Genomic DNA, 16,943 nt, shown 5'->3' on the forward strand with positions numbered 1-16,943 from the left:
GTCTGAATGTACGTAAGTGGCTGATTAGGCCCGGCTCGTCAGCCCTCGGCTGAAGAGGGCTGTGGAATCCGTGAGCGAATGCATGGGTCCACGGGCGAGAGCTGGTGGACTAGAGGGGTAACGGCAGGTTTGCAGAGGACATGAATCGGTGTGTAAGCAGTTGCATGGCTAAGGTGGAGATTGGTGGGGATGAGCCGGCTATGTATGCTGGGCAGCTAACTGGCAAATGAAGGGGAGACCCTAGTGGGGAAGAGGTGTATAAGGGACAGTCCATCTTGCCCAGTGGGCAAGGCTGCTGAACCACAGTTTGTTGGGGGTTAAGCTGTGGGATTATCAGCAGGTGGGTAGGTAATCAGGGCCAAGGGGGTCCGGTGTTGGGTTTATATAATTGCTGGTTAGATCAGAGCAGGCATGTGGTGATGTCCGTGTGCCTGCCGTGATTTTGTCTGGTGAGGAGGTGCTGTCTCTTGACATATAACTTATTTAGGCACAAAAGACAAATCCTGATCTAATTAGATGGCAAAAAGACATTCAGCTCGCTGTGGGTTTGTCTGGCGGGGAAGTGCTGTCTGTCTTGACACATGACATGTTTAAGCAAAATAGACAAATTCTGATCTAATTTAATTGCAAATCATAGAAAGACATTCAGCTCATGTTCTTTGTTTAAGCACTTTTTATGGATTTAAACACCTCACCACGAATCACACTCACCCTACACTTCTCACCAATTCTAATAAAGAAATATATGGTATTTTATGGACCTGTTAAACTTTGGTAGCCTTGATAAAGACCTGTACGGTTGAAACACCTTAGGCACCACCTGAAGAACAATGTTAATACATCCTGAGACTTTGCTGTATTAAGAACAGCTGAATAAATCATCAAGAAATTGAATAAACCAAATAAAAATAAAAACAAAGAATGAATCTTGTGGACTCTACCTACCTACTCAGCTGAGTAGGGACAAGAAGTTTTTGTATACTAATTACAGCACCAGCACTAATCGAGTAGAAACAAAAACCAAACTACCAGGACATACACATTAGGCACCACGAGCACGGGCCTTCCATATTCTACCCACCACCTGCCAGTGCATTCAAGATTTGAAACAAGAACAGGCGCAGCAACCCACAGTTCCTAGTGCTAAAGAAATTCCTCATTGATCTCACAAAACAAGTGGACTTGCTTCTGTTTTTGGGCGAAGGATAACGATGTTGACCCCATTACATGCTCTTTGAATGATGGCTTATCTTTTTCACCATCCTTGGGGAATTCTGCTGTATAGGTGAGCACATGCCACACTTACCTTGCGCGCATTAGATCTTACAGAATCTCCAAAGAGACGGCTCTTTAACCAATACCTAGTAACTCTCGCCCACCGCATTGCCTTTTTCTGCTCAAATTTCCAGTGCTATGTTGATGACACTCAACTCATCTTCAGGCTTCCCTCGGCCACCTCTTCTCCTTCTCTCATCTCCGACTGCCTATCTGCCATTCAGGTTTGGTGTGCCGCCAATGATCTCTGCCTGAATGCCATCAAGACTGAGATCCCCCTCATCGGCAAACCTTCACCCTCCTTTTCCGTCACTCTTTGGCCGGCCACCCTTGGTCCTCCTCCTACCCCCACCTGCCAGGCCAAGAACCTCGGGGTAATCTTTGACTCATCGCTTTCCTTCTCTGCCCACATCACTGATGTCTCAAAAAAGTATAACTTCCCACTGCACCTTCTCAGAGGTATTCTGCCTTTCCTTTCCTTCCCCCAGGAGCTCACTGTCTCTCGAGCCCTGGTTCTCTCAAGGTTGGACTATTGCAACAGCCTCTTTCTAAATCTACCTGCCTCTACTCTCCGCCCTTTGCAACTTATCCTGAACAGGACTGCGAGACTTGTCCTTGGCCCCAAACCCTGGCATCGTATCTTTTCAGCCCTGAAATCTCTCCACTGACTCCCAGTGGTTGCAAGGATTAAATTCAAGACCCTCTGCATTGTCCACAAGGCTTTCTAGGACCTGGGTCCAAAATACTTTCAGCCGTCCCTCTGTAAATACGTTCCCTCTCGAGCCCTTCGCTCCTCCACCTCTAACTCTCTCAGGGTCAGCCGTATTTCTAAGAAACAAGCTGGGGGTAGGTCACTGTCTTCAGCTAGGGCCTCCCTCTGGAACAGCCTCCCTGCCACTCTAAAACTTGAGGAGAACCACCTCTGGTTCCGTAAGCACCTCAAGACCTTCCTCTTTGCTTCTGCCTTCTCTCCACCTCTCCCCTGTTGACCTGTTCTGTATTGGCATTGTGCATCTGGTCTCCTTCTGTCTTTAGAGCCCAAGTACCTGCTCACCCTGCCACCCACTTGCACTGCCTCCGGGCAATCCCTTGCACTGGGGTCTGTATCTGTAACCCTACAGACCCCCCTTTTTCTTTTTCTGCACTTATTCAGACACACCCTGTCTGTTGCCTTATTCCTAGCACTTGCAACTTGCTGACTGCACCACCACTGTTAGTTGCCTTTGCTATTTATTTATACATGTCTTATTTACTTATTTTCTATTTTTGCTCAGCACTTTTCACCTCTCCCCCCCTCCCTTGAACTTACCCCTCTCCCATGCACTTGTGCTCTCTCAATGTCATTGGGCCTAGTAAGATCATTGTTTTTGTTCTCCCTTGTCTCCCTCCCTTGCCTCATCGCACCCTGAAACACTTGTGTACGAGCGCGATATAAATAAAATATCAAAATCAATATCAATGGTATTCTAGTCTTCTAATCCTGTAGTTAAAGGACATTTACAGAGCTTGGCTAGAATATATCCTGCAGTCATTCACCCTCCAGCCAGGCTCCTTCACCCTGTGTGGGACCTTAATGTGGTTTTATCAGCATTATCACATAAACTTCTTCAACCAATTGCAGCAATAGGCATAAAATGGGTTACTTGGAAGAAAGCACTGCTGGTGGCTTTGACGGCAAATCACCTGGTAAGCGAATTTCAGTCTTTGGCTGCTTCCCAGCCATAAACATGGAATATTTTTGCCTATGGTCATCTCAGCTTTTCATCTTAATCAGGAAATGGTGCTACCTACATTTTTTCTTAATCCACAAAACGAGGCAGAGAAAACTCTATGTTGTTTTTGTTTAGATTTAAGGTGAACGCAAAATATATTTTGTGCTGAACTAAATCTTTCAGAAAGTCAGATGCACTCTTCGTCACATTTGAGTGTTCTTCCCCAGGCAATCAAGTGTCCAAGGCATCCATAGCCACATGTATGGTTGCAGCGATCTGGGAAATGTACAGGCTTCAGCATAGATCTCCCCAGAGGCAAATCAAGCACATGCAGTCAGAACAAAGGCTTCAGCAGTAGAGTTTCAGATGGCCTTCTCATGGGTTTTAATAAGCAAGGCAGACACATGGGTTTCTCTCTCTTACTTTTGCAAACACTATTGCTTAGACATGAGCTCCAGGTAAGATGCTGCATTTGAGCAAGTAGTGTTAAATGACCAGCCAGCTCTTAGTACTCAGTAAATAATCCTGCTCTCATCATTGTCCAGTTACAGAGCCATGAGGCTCCTTGGAGCTGGGCACTGGAGAGCCTACATACTCCTCAGCACAAACGCTGGAACGTGATTGATCCTTTGGAACAGCCACAGGTACCAGAGGCATTCACTACGGTGAGTAACGTTTTCTAATTTCTTTATGAATATTTAGATTTATAATAATAGATAAGATTTTAGAAGTAAGAACGTTTATGGATATTGAAGGCTTCTATTGTTTACATTGTATGCTTATTGTTGAAAAAAAGATGAACTAAAATTAAAGTTAATAAAGTGTCCACAAATTTGTTTTAGGTCCTCGGAAATTCACCAGTGCCCAAGAACCTACAACTGCGATCAGTGATAAAGATATTTTTTGAAGGACTGACACATCAATGTTCCGATATAAGGATACTTTGTCTGCGGGGTATTGGAAACATGGCTCTACACCTTCCTTTAAAGGTAAATGGATGCATCATTGCATACAACGGATCTTATTAAAACAATCACATAAATGACATTTTTCATCAAGCTAGTCGCTATCATATCTAAATTGTTCATCATTTGGGGTCCAATATGGATCATAAATCTGTCCCTTGGCATACAGAGGGACCGCCACTGGGCAGGGGGATGGTCAACCCACAAGCGAGGCAAGCACCCAAGGGAGAAGGCATGAACCCAGGCCATCCTGGATCTCTGGCCGGGGCACGTTAGAGGTTCTACCTTGGGAGAGGGACCCCACTGGTGTGCCCAGGAGCGCCACTGGGCAGGGCGATGGTAGACCCCGGTGGGAGGCAGGCACCCTAGGGCAGGGGCAGCACCCCTAGGCACCCTGGAGCTCTGGCCAGGGAGCGATAGAGCTTTTCCCTCATGGGAGGGATCAGGACCACCGCTGGGCAGGGGGATGGTCGACCCCCGAGGGAGCAGGCTCCCAAGGGTGGGGGGCAGCACCCCCAGCCATCCTGGGAACCTGATCAGATAGTGATAGATCTTTTCCCTTCAGGGAAAGACAGGGACCCTGATGGGGCACACCGGGACTGCCGCTGGGCATGGGTCTGTCTGACCTACATGCAAGGCAGGTGCCCATGGGGGGGCAGCACCCCAGGCCATCCTGGAGGTCTGTCTGTGGTGCGTTACAGCTTTTACCTCCAGGGAGGGACCGGGAACCACTTGGCGTGCCAGGACCCCTGCTAGACAGGGGGGCAGTCAACCCCCATCGGAGGCAGGTGCCCAAGGGCAGGGGCAGCAGCTCCAGACGTCCTGGAACTCTGGCTGGGGAGTAACAGATATTTTCCTCTAGGGTGGAATCCAGACCCTGCTGGGGTGCCCCAGGGCCGCTGTTGGGCAGGGAGACGGTTGGCAGCCGTGGGAGGCAGGCACCCAAGTGTGGGGGCAGCACCCTGTCCATTCTGGCGCTCTGGCCACATTGCAATAGAGCTTTTCCCTCCAGGGAGAGACGAGGACCCCACCGGAATGGCCATACTTAGATGCCAAGTTTCCCCGTTCCATGTGAAATGTTTGAGCCAGTCCTGTTTTTTTTCCATACTGCATGCTGGGACTTATAGGGCCACCCTTTCAATGGGAAAAATGAAACTACAAGTGCCTGCATGCAATTGGAAACAAATGATGTGACATGCACGGGACTGGGAAAATTGGCAGGGAGGAGGCAGAGCTCAGTGTCCAACAAATGGGAGGTGTACCAGGAAGAACATTTGGAGATCTTCATCCTCTGGAGAACCCTGCAAGTGGATCTATTCACATCCAGTTTCAACAGGAGGTGTGAGCTATTCTGCTCTAGAGAGTTTCTCCTCAGAAGAACACACTGGGATCTCTTCATACTGGACTGGGATTCTCCACTTCTGTACGTGTTCCTGTCGATTCCCATCACCCCTCAAGTCATCAGGAGTTTAATAAAGTTCAGGACAACGATGAACCTGATCACCCCGGTCTGGGACAGAAGAATGTGGTACCCGGACCTTCTGGACATGTCCATTTTCCCTCCACCACACCTTCCTCAGAGCGTGTACCTACTCTCATAAGAAGAAGGCCTGGTTCTCCATTCCACGGTCAACTCACTTAATCTCCACACCTGGTTTCGGAGAGGTTGCAATATAGAGACAGCAATCTACCAGAAGATGTTACAGAGGTGTTGCTTTCAGTCAGAAGGCCAGTGACAAAGGCCCTATACTGCTGCCGATGGAATATATTTTGCAGCTGATGCAGAGCAAAAGACTTGGACCCTTACTTATGCAATTCTGCAGTGGTACTCAGTTTTCTCCTACTACTGGCCCGTAAGGGCTTCAGGTGAACACAGTAGAGGAATACCTGGCTGAGTTTTCTGCATGCTAGAGCAAGGCTCCTATTTCACCACACCCTTAAGTGATACAGTTGTTAAAAGGGATGGTAAATACCTTCTGTAATCAGGAGTAAGACTCGAACACAGAGGCAATGTGATGATTGCAAAATTCTTTTTATTAAAGTAAGACAAGGTTTGGAGAAAGACCTATCTCTCCCTGACACTATGAGGGGTTTCCTTGCTCGAAGGAAACTAAAGGATGTCAATGTCAGAATGTCCAAAAGAGTTCTCCGTCCTGTGTCAAAAATCCTATCCTGACCCTTACAAGCTAAAATTAAGAAAATATGAAAGGGATAAAGTCTTTCAACTGGCCATCTGTAGCGTTCTTCAATGTTCCAACATAAAGTTCCAAAATGGTGCACAAATGATAAAAGATCCACAAAGCTTCACGATCCTCAAAGGTGCAGGTTTTATTTTCCCCTGAGTCTCTCAACTTCTACCTAACTCTCACTCACAGTTCCTTTTCTTGATAAAAGGTACTTTCCCAATCCAGGTGGTATGGTTACCTTCCCCTAGATTCACATACTCGGTTCTTCCTCACCCCTTGACTTACTCAACTTTCAAAACACAGTTCTCTTTCTTGGTAAAAAAAAAAGGCAATTATTCAATCCGGGGAGTGAGGCTTCGTTCCTCGACTTGCAACCACCTTGCCTTGTATACTCTCCTGCCAGGAGTTTACAACAGTAATGTCTTTCTTCATAGCTGGTTGCGGGTCCTCTACCTGCAACCAACTTGCCTGGTAAACTCTCCTGCCAAGACCTTACAATGTTTAATTTTCCTTCTAGGTGCCGGTCTCCAGACTTGTAATCACATTCACCTTGTGTACTCTCCTGGCAGGGTTTAATCTCTTTCTCTTTGGGTGCAGGTCTCGAGACTCATGACCGGTTGCCTGGTTTCCACTCTGGCTAAGGCTTATTCCACATGTAACAATTCAGTTCTGATAAGTATTGGGTCCTGGTCCCTCTTTGCTTTGCTGCCTTTTCATAGGCCCCTGAAGTCCAAACTCCCCTGCCTGGGTTTGCCTCGCAACTGTCTTTGCCTTCTCTTGGCGTGCAATATGCGTTGCAAAGCTCCCAGGTATCCCACTTCCCCTCCCTGGGCTTACCCGTGTTGCTTCTCCGGGACACTCATACTCTCCACTGAGGCACCTTTCCTTCTCTCAGTGTCCCGTCTGTCCTCTGGTGTTCGACATGCCTGGACAGCCTCTCGCCAGCATCTCTCGCTGCTGGTCTGCTTGCGGCAAACCTTCTCCCTCTGGACCTCTTGCGACAGCACCAGTGGCAGTGTTTCTTATTCCTGCTGCATCTTCTCTGTCTCTCTTTTCCCGACCCGTGTCGAGAATAGTGGAACTACATGTTCCTTGCGATGCCGGGATTTTAAATGTCCCGGCACCAAATGGATGCTTCCGAACACTAGGGCATGCCTCTAGTTCCAGGACTTTAGGACTCTGCATTACTACCCAGACTCTTACTCATCTCAGTGTTTTGACACCGGTTGTCAAAAGGTAACCCTGCTGTCAGTTTAAAGTGGTTGGATGTGTTAATTATCACAGTAGGCCATTGCGGTTTGTGAAGTTAGGGAGATGCCATAGCCTGAGTGGTAAGGGGAATACTGCGTTCCTACCAACAAATGACCCTCCCTCCCATGAGGATATTCTCCCCAAATGATCCTCACTCTGAGAGCCAACCCCAGTGTCGGATCGAGTAGAGGCTGCCCTTCCCTGGCCATATAGGAAGAGTGTTTTCCCAGTGAGGGAGTGATGACATAGCTAGATTTATCACACTTTCCTCCAACCCCCTTTGTGGTGCCGGCTTTGCACTCCTGTCCATGTAGACTACTGACTTGGAAGACCGTTTTCCTGGTGACAATCACCTCTGTCTGCATGGTGAGCGAGTTGCAAGTGCTTTCTTGTAAGCCACATTTCATTGGTGAATGCTAAGAGTGCATTCATCCTTTCTCCCAGAAGTGGTGACAGAATTTCACTGTGCTCAGAAAATCCAATTACCAAACATCTATCCTCCTCATCACCCAAGGAGGAACAAAGGTTACATAGATTTGATCCCTAATGGGCACCACGATTCTTCATATCCAGAACCAGTCAGTTTAGAATTTAAGATCAGCTATTTGTCCGGTACACTTAACCTAGATTACTTGAGGGTATGTCCAAACCGACAATGTCCAGATTAATTGTGTTGGCAGTTTCTGAATGTTACAATATGGAAGAAAAAGACATTCTAATGGGTTTTAGGGCCCACTACGCCCTGTGAATGCCTGCCTTATCGGGGCTTCAAAGAGGTGTTTCAAGTATGTACATATGTCAAGCAGCGACGTGATCATCACTGCATATATTCACAACACACTATTTTTTGCATACTCTGTCATGCCAGGACACCCGCTTTGGTAGGGAAGTCTTACAAAATGCTGTAGTTTGAGTAAGCCTGGTTTTCACTCTTTTCTCCTGCTACAAAAGGATACTGCTATGGGGGCATATCTAAGATAAGGAATCTGTGGGAGGACACAACCCATTAGAAAAACACATTTGTAACCACTGGTAATGGTCTTTCCAGTGGATGTTCTTCCCACGGATTCCTCATCTCTCTCCAAGCCTACCCCACGGATAAGAGCTTTTTATGATTTGAGAATCTCTCCTTCAGTGTCTTTTTATTACAAAATGTCCAATACCTAAAGAGTACTGAATTAATTCCTGATGTCGCAGTGCAGGGGAAAAAAATCTGTAACTGTGATTACGGTCTGCGTTGCGGGTTATATATATTGATGTCAACTTCACTTCCGGCTTTGAGGGAAAGAGCGCAGGGGGACCTTGACGCCAGTGCCGCACTGCACCCCCTTGTGGCAAAACGTTTTCAAGATCTGCTGCTGCAGGGAGATATTTCTAAGATGAAAAAAACATGGGAGGAGCATCCATCAGAAAGACCATTACCATCGGTAAATGATTCGTTCTTTGTGAAACTGTTCGTATTATTATTGTTTTGATTTCCGTGTAAGCCATTTGAAGGCCATTTTGGTCCATAACATTTCACCTGGTGAGGAAAGGTTCAAACCATGCTCACAAGACTGCTCCCTTTTTCCAAAGTAAAATGTTTGAACCATTACAAAAACAATGCTGCATTTTTAAAGGATTTTCAAGAGTACATAGGTTCCACACAGCACTGTACTTCACTATGCATCTAGCATCATCTTGGGGATGTCAATGAGTGCTTTGGCGGACCAAGAGAACATGTGACACATAAGTATGACTTCAACATTTTTCAACTAGAACGGGATGTTTCTATCTTGGAACTCTCTTAGCAAGCCGTGTCAGGGTATGCAGCACTCTAGTGCATCTGGGGTATTTGATCTAGTAGGGATACAGAGCGCCTCTGGATCTTGGTTCTACCCACATTACGTTGACTGTAGCACCCAGCAACCTTCTTGACACTGTCTCCGGAGTACTGCACCCAGCCTGCTTTTTTACTCGTAAACATTATCTCAGGTATTGAATTCCCAGCATGCTTTTTTGTCACAAAAACACTGTAAGGGATAGAGACCCCAGCATGCATCTTTGCAACGATTCAATCTTAGACATATAGCTCCCAGATCCCTACTTGTATACTGTACAGGGATATGGTGCCTGGATGATGTCTTTCCTCTTCCAAGGGCATAGCGTCCAGCTCAATCCTCAGGGATCGAGAAGCAACTCACTCTTCGGGGACATAATTGCAAACCCATTATTTAGAAAAAGGTGCCAAGATCATTTTTAGCAGTCCCAGGGTTTTCAGCTGTCTTGGGCCGTGCAGCCTCCTAGGCCTCTTGGTTCCGAAAGGTCCAATAGCTTTGTTAGACTTCTCAGGACAAGAAGCTCCTTTAGACCTGACAGCCAATGTCGTCTGCCCTAGTCCCTTCTATACTGGTTCTGGCTGATGAACTAGATGTCCTGCTGTCTCACTGGGTCCTGGATGATAGCCCCCTCTGTGTAAATCGCTTGGATTGCATGTGCTGAGCCTTCTAACTAGGCTTCGAACCCCCCTTTTGCTTGATAACCCTAGCAAATGTCTTTTGATCAGGCAGAAGTTTCTGTTTCTTGACAGCACCTCTGGGTCTTACTAGTGAGTGTCTTTTAGCATACAGGAATCCATGGCAATGGATGGTTCCTTGCAGCCTTGGCAGCACCCAAAGTCATTGTTAGTCAGTCCCTGCAAAGGTCCGAATTGGCAAATGATATACTGCAGTCAGGGTTGACAATCCGCTTGGACCTTTTGGGTAATATTTTTGTCCTTCTCACTTATACCCATAGCCTTCTTACTAGTGCCAGGGTCCTTTTACCACTGAACTCATGCATAGCTTGCAAATAGGTTTTAGAATAAAGGGAGAATATATCTTACATAGCAGTGGTGCTCACGGCCTATTCCGTTGGTCTTGGAGAGATTGCATGGACTAGGATGGGGACTCTGCGGATCCCACTCATTACCACCTCCATGTTGCACATTTCTCTGTCCCAAAGGCTCTGGTAGTCTTTGCTTGTCTGCAAATTCCCTTCCATGCCTTGAGACGGTATCAGGCACCTGACTTTCTCGCAGTGCCTACCCTGCAGAACACTAGATAGTGTAACATGTTGGGTTTTGTGAAAGCCTTGCACAGGGGCAGTATAGTTTTCATCTAGCTTAACACCATGAGCATAGTGCTTTTTGGCATACCAGCAATGGGGAGAAAAGAAGTAAATGTGGGTGGTGGTGGATCGCTGAGACACTGGGTATTGTCCCGCTGCAAAGGGTGCAGTGTGGGCTATACAAATCTTGATGTCAAGTACTGAAACTTAGCCCAATCTACTAATGAAAACTACTAAAATCTAGCACTGTGGCAATACACAAACATGTTTGATGTTTCAGGATTACACTTGTATTGTGAAGAGAACAGATCCAGGTGATAATATGATAATGATATGAAAGATGACACCCTTTATGTTTAGAAGATTATGAAATGGACAATATTCTGCTGAAAGCAAATCGCATACAGAAAATATATGATTCTTTTCACTATATTTTGCTACGTCCAATAAAGGTTTTTTACAGGACTCATGTATTGCACTGTTTACTGAAATGTACTACTTAAAAAGGAATTATTCTTATTTGCTGTACTAACAGCACATTATCCCCACTCTTTATTATGGGCCGTGTATACTGAATTAATTACATTAAAGTTAATAAGAAAAGAACAATTGGGTCTCATATCTCACAAGTGTGTTTGATAGTGTGTGATGTTGATCTAAAATGGACTGTGAGATCCTCAGAAAAGGATCCTGCTATCGTTTTGATCACCAAATAGCAGATTTGCCAGTGGTTTCAGTAAATGATGTCAGAGTTAGTTGTTATGTTATATTGCAAGGCTTTCATACTGCTCTGAATCACCACTGGAGTCAGAAAACCTAGATGTGTATGGAAGTTGGCGTTTTGTGCCCTCACCTGGGGATTCAGACATTAGTCAGCAGAGGAAAAGCCGTACGGATAAAGAGATGGGAAAATGGGTGCAGATGACATGTATCCATAAAGGTCGACCATAGATTACGATTGCACAAGATAAGTTATATTCTAACATGCTTGGAATCATACAGGCTACTCATGTGAGAAGTTTAAAGAGCAAATCGGTTGTCACTACCCCATAGTGTTTGGCTGCATGGGGGCCAAGGTATGCTCAAACTGCCCTCTTCAAATTTTGTGGCTTTTCGATCGACAGTTACCTTTACATGCTTTCATGGGGCAAACACTGGAATAGTATTTCTGTACTGCCAAACCTACAGGCAACGTGTGACTAAGTCAAGAGTACAGTGTGTGAAAAGTGAATGCAGTCGGATGACAGAAGGAAGGGGCGAGCTGCTATAAATTCCACATGCAAGCCTGGTATGCATAGGTTTGAGAAGCTTGCGTGATCAGAATGCGCCATTGTATTTATTATTTTATCTATATTTTATTGTTTAAAGCACAAACCTAGCTCAGAGCAGCAGAGTGCAGTACAAGGTGTGGGTAGCCAGTGCTGGGGCTGGCATTTTTTAACAGTAGCACAGTATTGGGAGTTACAGTCTGCGCATCAAATTGTGTGTCCATTGAGATTAGTCATTGGTCAGTTGTTGTTAGAAGAGCCATGTTTTGAAAGATTTGCAAAACTGGAGAATTGTAGGGGCATTGCGAGCCGATACCGGAATCGAATTCCAGAGGGTGGATGCATGACAAGAGAGCGAATATTTGCGGTTACTCTCTTTGTGGCCAAGTTGTAATTCAAGCCGGTTGGTTGCTGTGCTTTGTGAGTAGCATGTGCCACCAGATATGTTGAGCTTAGCTGCCAGGTATGCTGGTGTACCTCTCGTTTTGGCTTTGTAGATGATACTTGCAGTCTTGAACAGAATCCAGACCTGGACAGGAAGTCAATGTAGTTTGGTAGTACAGGGTGATACAGTGAACTTTCTGTGCTCCTGTACTAAGATGTGCTGCAGTGCGTTAGATCACTTTTAGGGGATCCAAGTGAGTGGGTAGCTGGGAACCCTGTCAGGAGAGAATTTCCCCCATCAATGTGCACGACCACAATTGCCTGTATTACAGTCCCCGATGACCTGCGGCGGGATGAAGGGTTTGATTTTATGATGGGTGGAGATTTGGAGCAAGGCCGTTTTGGCCTTCTTGGCTAGGTGTTTTTGAAAGGACAGGCTGCTGTCATTGGTGAAGTCTAAGGATTTTGCTGATTTAGAGAGTTGCAGATCAAATCCTTCTAGGTGCATATCATTGAGCCATTGTACACAAGTTGTTGTTCAGCGCGGGGGACCAATGATGACGAAACTGGTCTTGGCTGGGTCAAGTTCGAGGTAGGCAGTCATTATTCATGACTGGATGATGGCTAGGTAATCATAGAGACGGCTGATCGTCCTGTGAACTTTTTATTCTCATCTACAACTGAGTATTTTCCACATATTGGTGGACGGCTATCTTTGAGGAGTGTACCCAGAGGCTCAATGGAAAAGTTATAAAGGATCAGTGAGAAGATGGAGCCTTGTGGGAATCCGCAGGAGACTGGGAGTCATTTGGAACACAGCATGTTCTAATGTCTGTCTGATAGGTAGGAGGTAAACCAGTTCAGGACCGTACCAGAGAATCCCATCCTGTCGGCCAGGAGGGAGAGGAGGATGCATTGGTTGAATGCAGCCAAGGAGGAAGTGGAGGAAGGAGTCACCCTTATACATCCTTTGGAGGTATCACCTGAATGGTGGCTGACTCGATGCTATACTTGGGGCAGAACTCTGATACATAGGCCCTCATTACGACCCTTGCGGAAAGCGACTGACCGGAGCGCCACAGCGTAAATAGCGTTTCCGCCATTGTACGAAGGAGCAAAGTGCGGCCCATTCCGACCCATCGGGCACGAGCACCACGCCACGGCGGAAGTGCAAAGTCCGCGATGGCGGAAATGACCCCAAAACGGCCCACACCGCCGCCGTACGGCGCCCTAGGTGCAATACCGCCACCCCTCTTAGCGGTCACCGCAGTGTGCGCCTACCGGAAAGTACGGTGCCCGGAAATATACGGAAACGGAAGTTAAAACATGGGCCCGGAACGGGAAACATCCCGGCGTACACCTATAAAAACACCAAAACCACACAACCACTAAAATCACTACCCTGAAACACACCCCAACCCGTCAACCACCCTAGCGAAACCAAGACAAATGGGAAAAGTAGCGAAGAAAGCGTGCGACCGCAAGCGGCAGGTCCACTTCTCCCGTGAGGAACTCACCGTGCTAACAGAGACCCTCCAGGAGAATGCTGCCGTCGTCTTCTCCACGCAAATGACCAGGACGGCACTTGCAAACAAGAAGGCCATATGGGCTCTGGTGGCACAGCGGGTAAGTGCGGTGGGGACCGCACCCCGCACCCCACAGCAATGCCGCAAGCGATGGGACGACCTGCGGATACGCGTCCGCAGCATACTTTCTGCCAACCGCAACATTGCCACAGCCACCGGGGGAGGTCCTGAATCACCCATCAAGTTGACCCCCTGGGAAGAAATCTGTGCCTCCACCATCGGAATGGAGAGCATAGAGGGAGTCGGAGGGATGGAGAAAGGAGTGCAGACATCCGAAGATTCAGGTAGGTGGGCCAGATAAAACAATGCCAAATCCACACAGTCCATCCATGTGAAGTACCATGCGTCCACATAGTGCAACAGAAACACATGTCCAGGAGAACGTCCACACACATCGGCCTGAAAGCGCACGTCAAAACCCACAATAAATACATAAATAATTAAAAACCCCTAATACACGCACTACACGTGCAGCAGGCACACCCTAACTGCAGGCTGCCAAACAACTGCACCCTCACTCCACACACAAATCAAAGCACCTCCAAGACCCCGACCCAAATCACCCTCAGGTACCACCCCAATGCATGTGATACAATGCCATTCCAATTCCCACTGACCCATCAATAACCCTCGCCCTCCTTTACTCCACCACAGGGTCCGATCCAAACGACGAGCTACAGGACACCCCTACCAGCACACCTGCAAAGAGGGCCAAGACCAACGGCCAGAGACCCTCCACCTCAGCTGCACGCATCAAGACACGGCAGCAGCACAAATCAGGTGGCAGCACAGAGGAGGGAACATCAACAGGCACCCCAGCAGCCAGCATGGCCACAACACCACCACCACAGGTCCCCCCAATGGATGCCACAGAAGGCACTGCCTCTGGTGGCAGCAGCACCATAGGTGACACCCCATTGATGGCAGCATGCTCGGACACAGAAGACGGGGATGTCGAGGTCAGATCCATCCATGACCTGTCCCAATCCCCCTGTCTGTCCCATCCCGTACAACATGAGGATACCACGCAGGTGCAGCCACAAGACGACGACTGGCCATCCCCCACAAGCCCTGTGGCAAGGCAACATGAGGACAACAGCCCCTCTGTGACACCACCGCAAATGGCCATGGCCCAGCAGAGGCAACAGTCCCTCGACAAGTTAATCGTCCAACAGCAGCAAATGGCCACACTCCTCAAGGGCCATGCCGATGAATGTGGGGGCACCAAGGCAGACATAGAAACATCAACAGAGACACTTAGGGCAGAAATGGAGAGAGGTACAGAGACGCTAAGGGCACAAATTGAGAGTAGCACCGAGAGCCTGAGAGTCCAAATGGAGAGTAGCACCGAGAGCCTGAGGGGGGAACTGCATGCGACGTCCAAAGACGTATGTGCCGAACTTGCCGCAGTGCGCCGTGTGCTCACTGAGCTCTCGCAAACCCTTAGGGACATGCATGGACGTGAGCAGGCAGACACATCATCCGTTGCAAGTTCCGTCCAGGGCAGCCCCCAACGTAGATCTGGAAGGAACCTGCGCTCCACAGGCAGGGGTGCCCCTGATACCCGCAGAGGGGGCATGCAATAGCGACAGCCCACTGACAATGAGCATCTTTGGACACTGGTGTTCGGGGGGGAGGTAGGAGGGTGGAGGGGGTGTGTTGGGCTCACTTGGGTGGCGGGTCGATAGGGTGTTCAACATGATATCACATATGCCATAAAAAGTGCACGATCAACCAATGAGAAGTGTGGACATTGATCTTTGTGTACTAGGCCATCATAGGCGTACAGTCCATATTGTGCATGTCCCAGACACACGCAGTGCCACGAGTCCCGTGTCCATGTATCAGCCACCAGGCGTGAGTGCTAGAAGCATACATCAATGAGATGCTGACGAATGTCACGGGCCTCCGGTGCCTCGCAGACTCCATGAGGTGCTGCCACATCCCCACCCTCATCATGACCATCATCAGGTGCTTGCAGTTCTGCGTCAGGGGGCATGGGCACATTTCTACGTACGCACATGTTGTGGAGCATGACACATGCCATCACCATCTTTGCAACCTTCTCATGGCGGTACAGGAGTGCCCCGCCAGACCTGCTGAGGCAGCGGAAACGGGTCTTCAGTAGGCCGAATGCCTGTTCAATGACTACACGGGTACGTGAGTGGGCATGGTTGTAGTCCTCCTCATGCTGGTCCCGTGGGTTCCGGACTGGTGTGAGGAGCCATCTCTTCAGTGGATATCCAGCATCACCTGTATGTGGACGAGAAACGTATGATGTGGAATGCCATTGATACGTACGCACACCCCCCCCCCCTTCCTGGCAGGTCATTGACAATTCACATACCCCACATCATCATGCATGTAATGAGACTCACCGAGTAGCCAGGATCTGTTCCCTGCGTGTCGCTCCATGTAGCGTGGTATTGTAGAGTTCCTCAAGACCATAGAATCATGGGTTGATCCAGGGAATCGGGCACAACAATGTGTAATGATCCTGTTGGAGTCACACACCATCTGTACATTCAGGGAATGAAATTGTTTTCGGTTGCGGTACTGGGCCTCCATGGCATGTGGGACGACCAATTCAACATGGGTGCAGTCGATGGCACCAATGCAACCCGGTATGCCGGCAAGTGCATGGAATCCCACTTTTGTGTTGGTTATTTCCTGCTCCGAGCGTGGTAGAGAGATGTAGTCGTCTGCGTGCTTCAGGAGGGCATCGAGCACTTGCAATAGTGTCCGTGAGAACAGTGGCTGAGAAATGCCATGCAACTGTCCGACTGTGTGCTGGTAGGTGCCTGTGGCCAGGAAGTGGAGTACAGACACCACCTTCAGTAGGGGTGGGATGGCGGTTGGGCTATCTATCATGCTGACAAGGTCAGCCTGTGTCATGTCCACAATGGCGGCTATGGTGTCCCGGTCCAGACGGTAGAGGGTGTGGATCTGCTCATCAGTGAGGTTGAACGGATGTGCTCGGAGGCGTTGAATTGCGGGCTGCCTGCGTGGTGGTAGTGGCTGTGCTGGTGGGCCTTGCTGGCCCTGCCTTGGCCTCCTCCTCCTCCTGCGTCTCCTCCGTGCGGCTGGTTGTAGTTGGTGTTCGTCTACTTCTTGGAGTCGGAGCACTTGCAGTGCTATCAGGTCCCCCAGGGCCAACATCGCGAGTCCTGCCGGTAGCATTTCGGTGTGGTTGTGGGAGGAGACTGGCTGTGCAATTTATGTGTTTTCA

General features: G+C 48.3%; 1 long non-coding RNA gene across 1 annotated transcript in view; it reads left to right on the top strand.

Annotated features, from left to right (window-relative positions):
• Positions 1-16,943, top strand: part of LOC138569007 (uncharacterized) — a 112,988-nt gene that overhangs the window by 44,081 nt on the left and 51,964 nt on the right. The window contains exon 2 of the long non-coding RNA XR_011303054.1: positions 3,830-3,976. This is a non-coding gene — a long non-coding RNA (uncharacterized lncRNA). The remainder of the gene's footprint in view (positions 1-3,829; positions 3,977-16,943) is intronic.

The sequence above is a fragment of the Ambystoma mexicanum genome, chromosome 2q (assembly GCF_040938575.1).
Source record: "Ambystoma mexicanum isolate Mex_15411 chromosome 2q, UKY_AmexF1_1, whole genome shotgun sequence".
Classification (NCBI taxonomy): Eukaryota; Metazoa; Chordata; class Amphibia; order Caudata; family Ambystomatidae; genus Ambystoma; species Ambystoma mexicanum.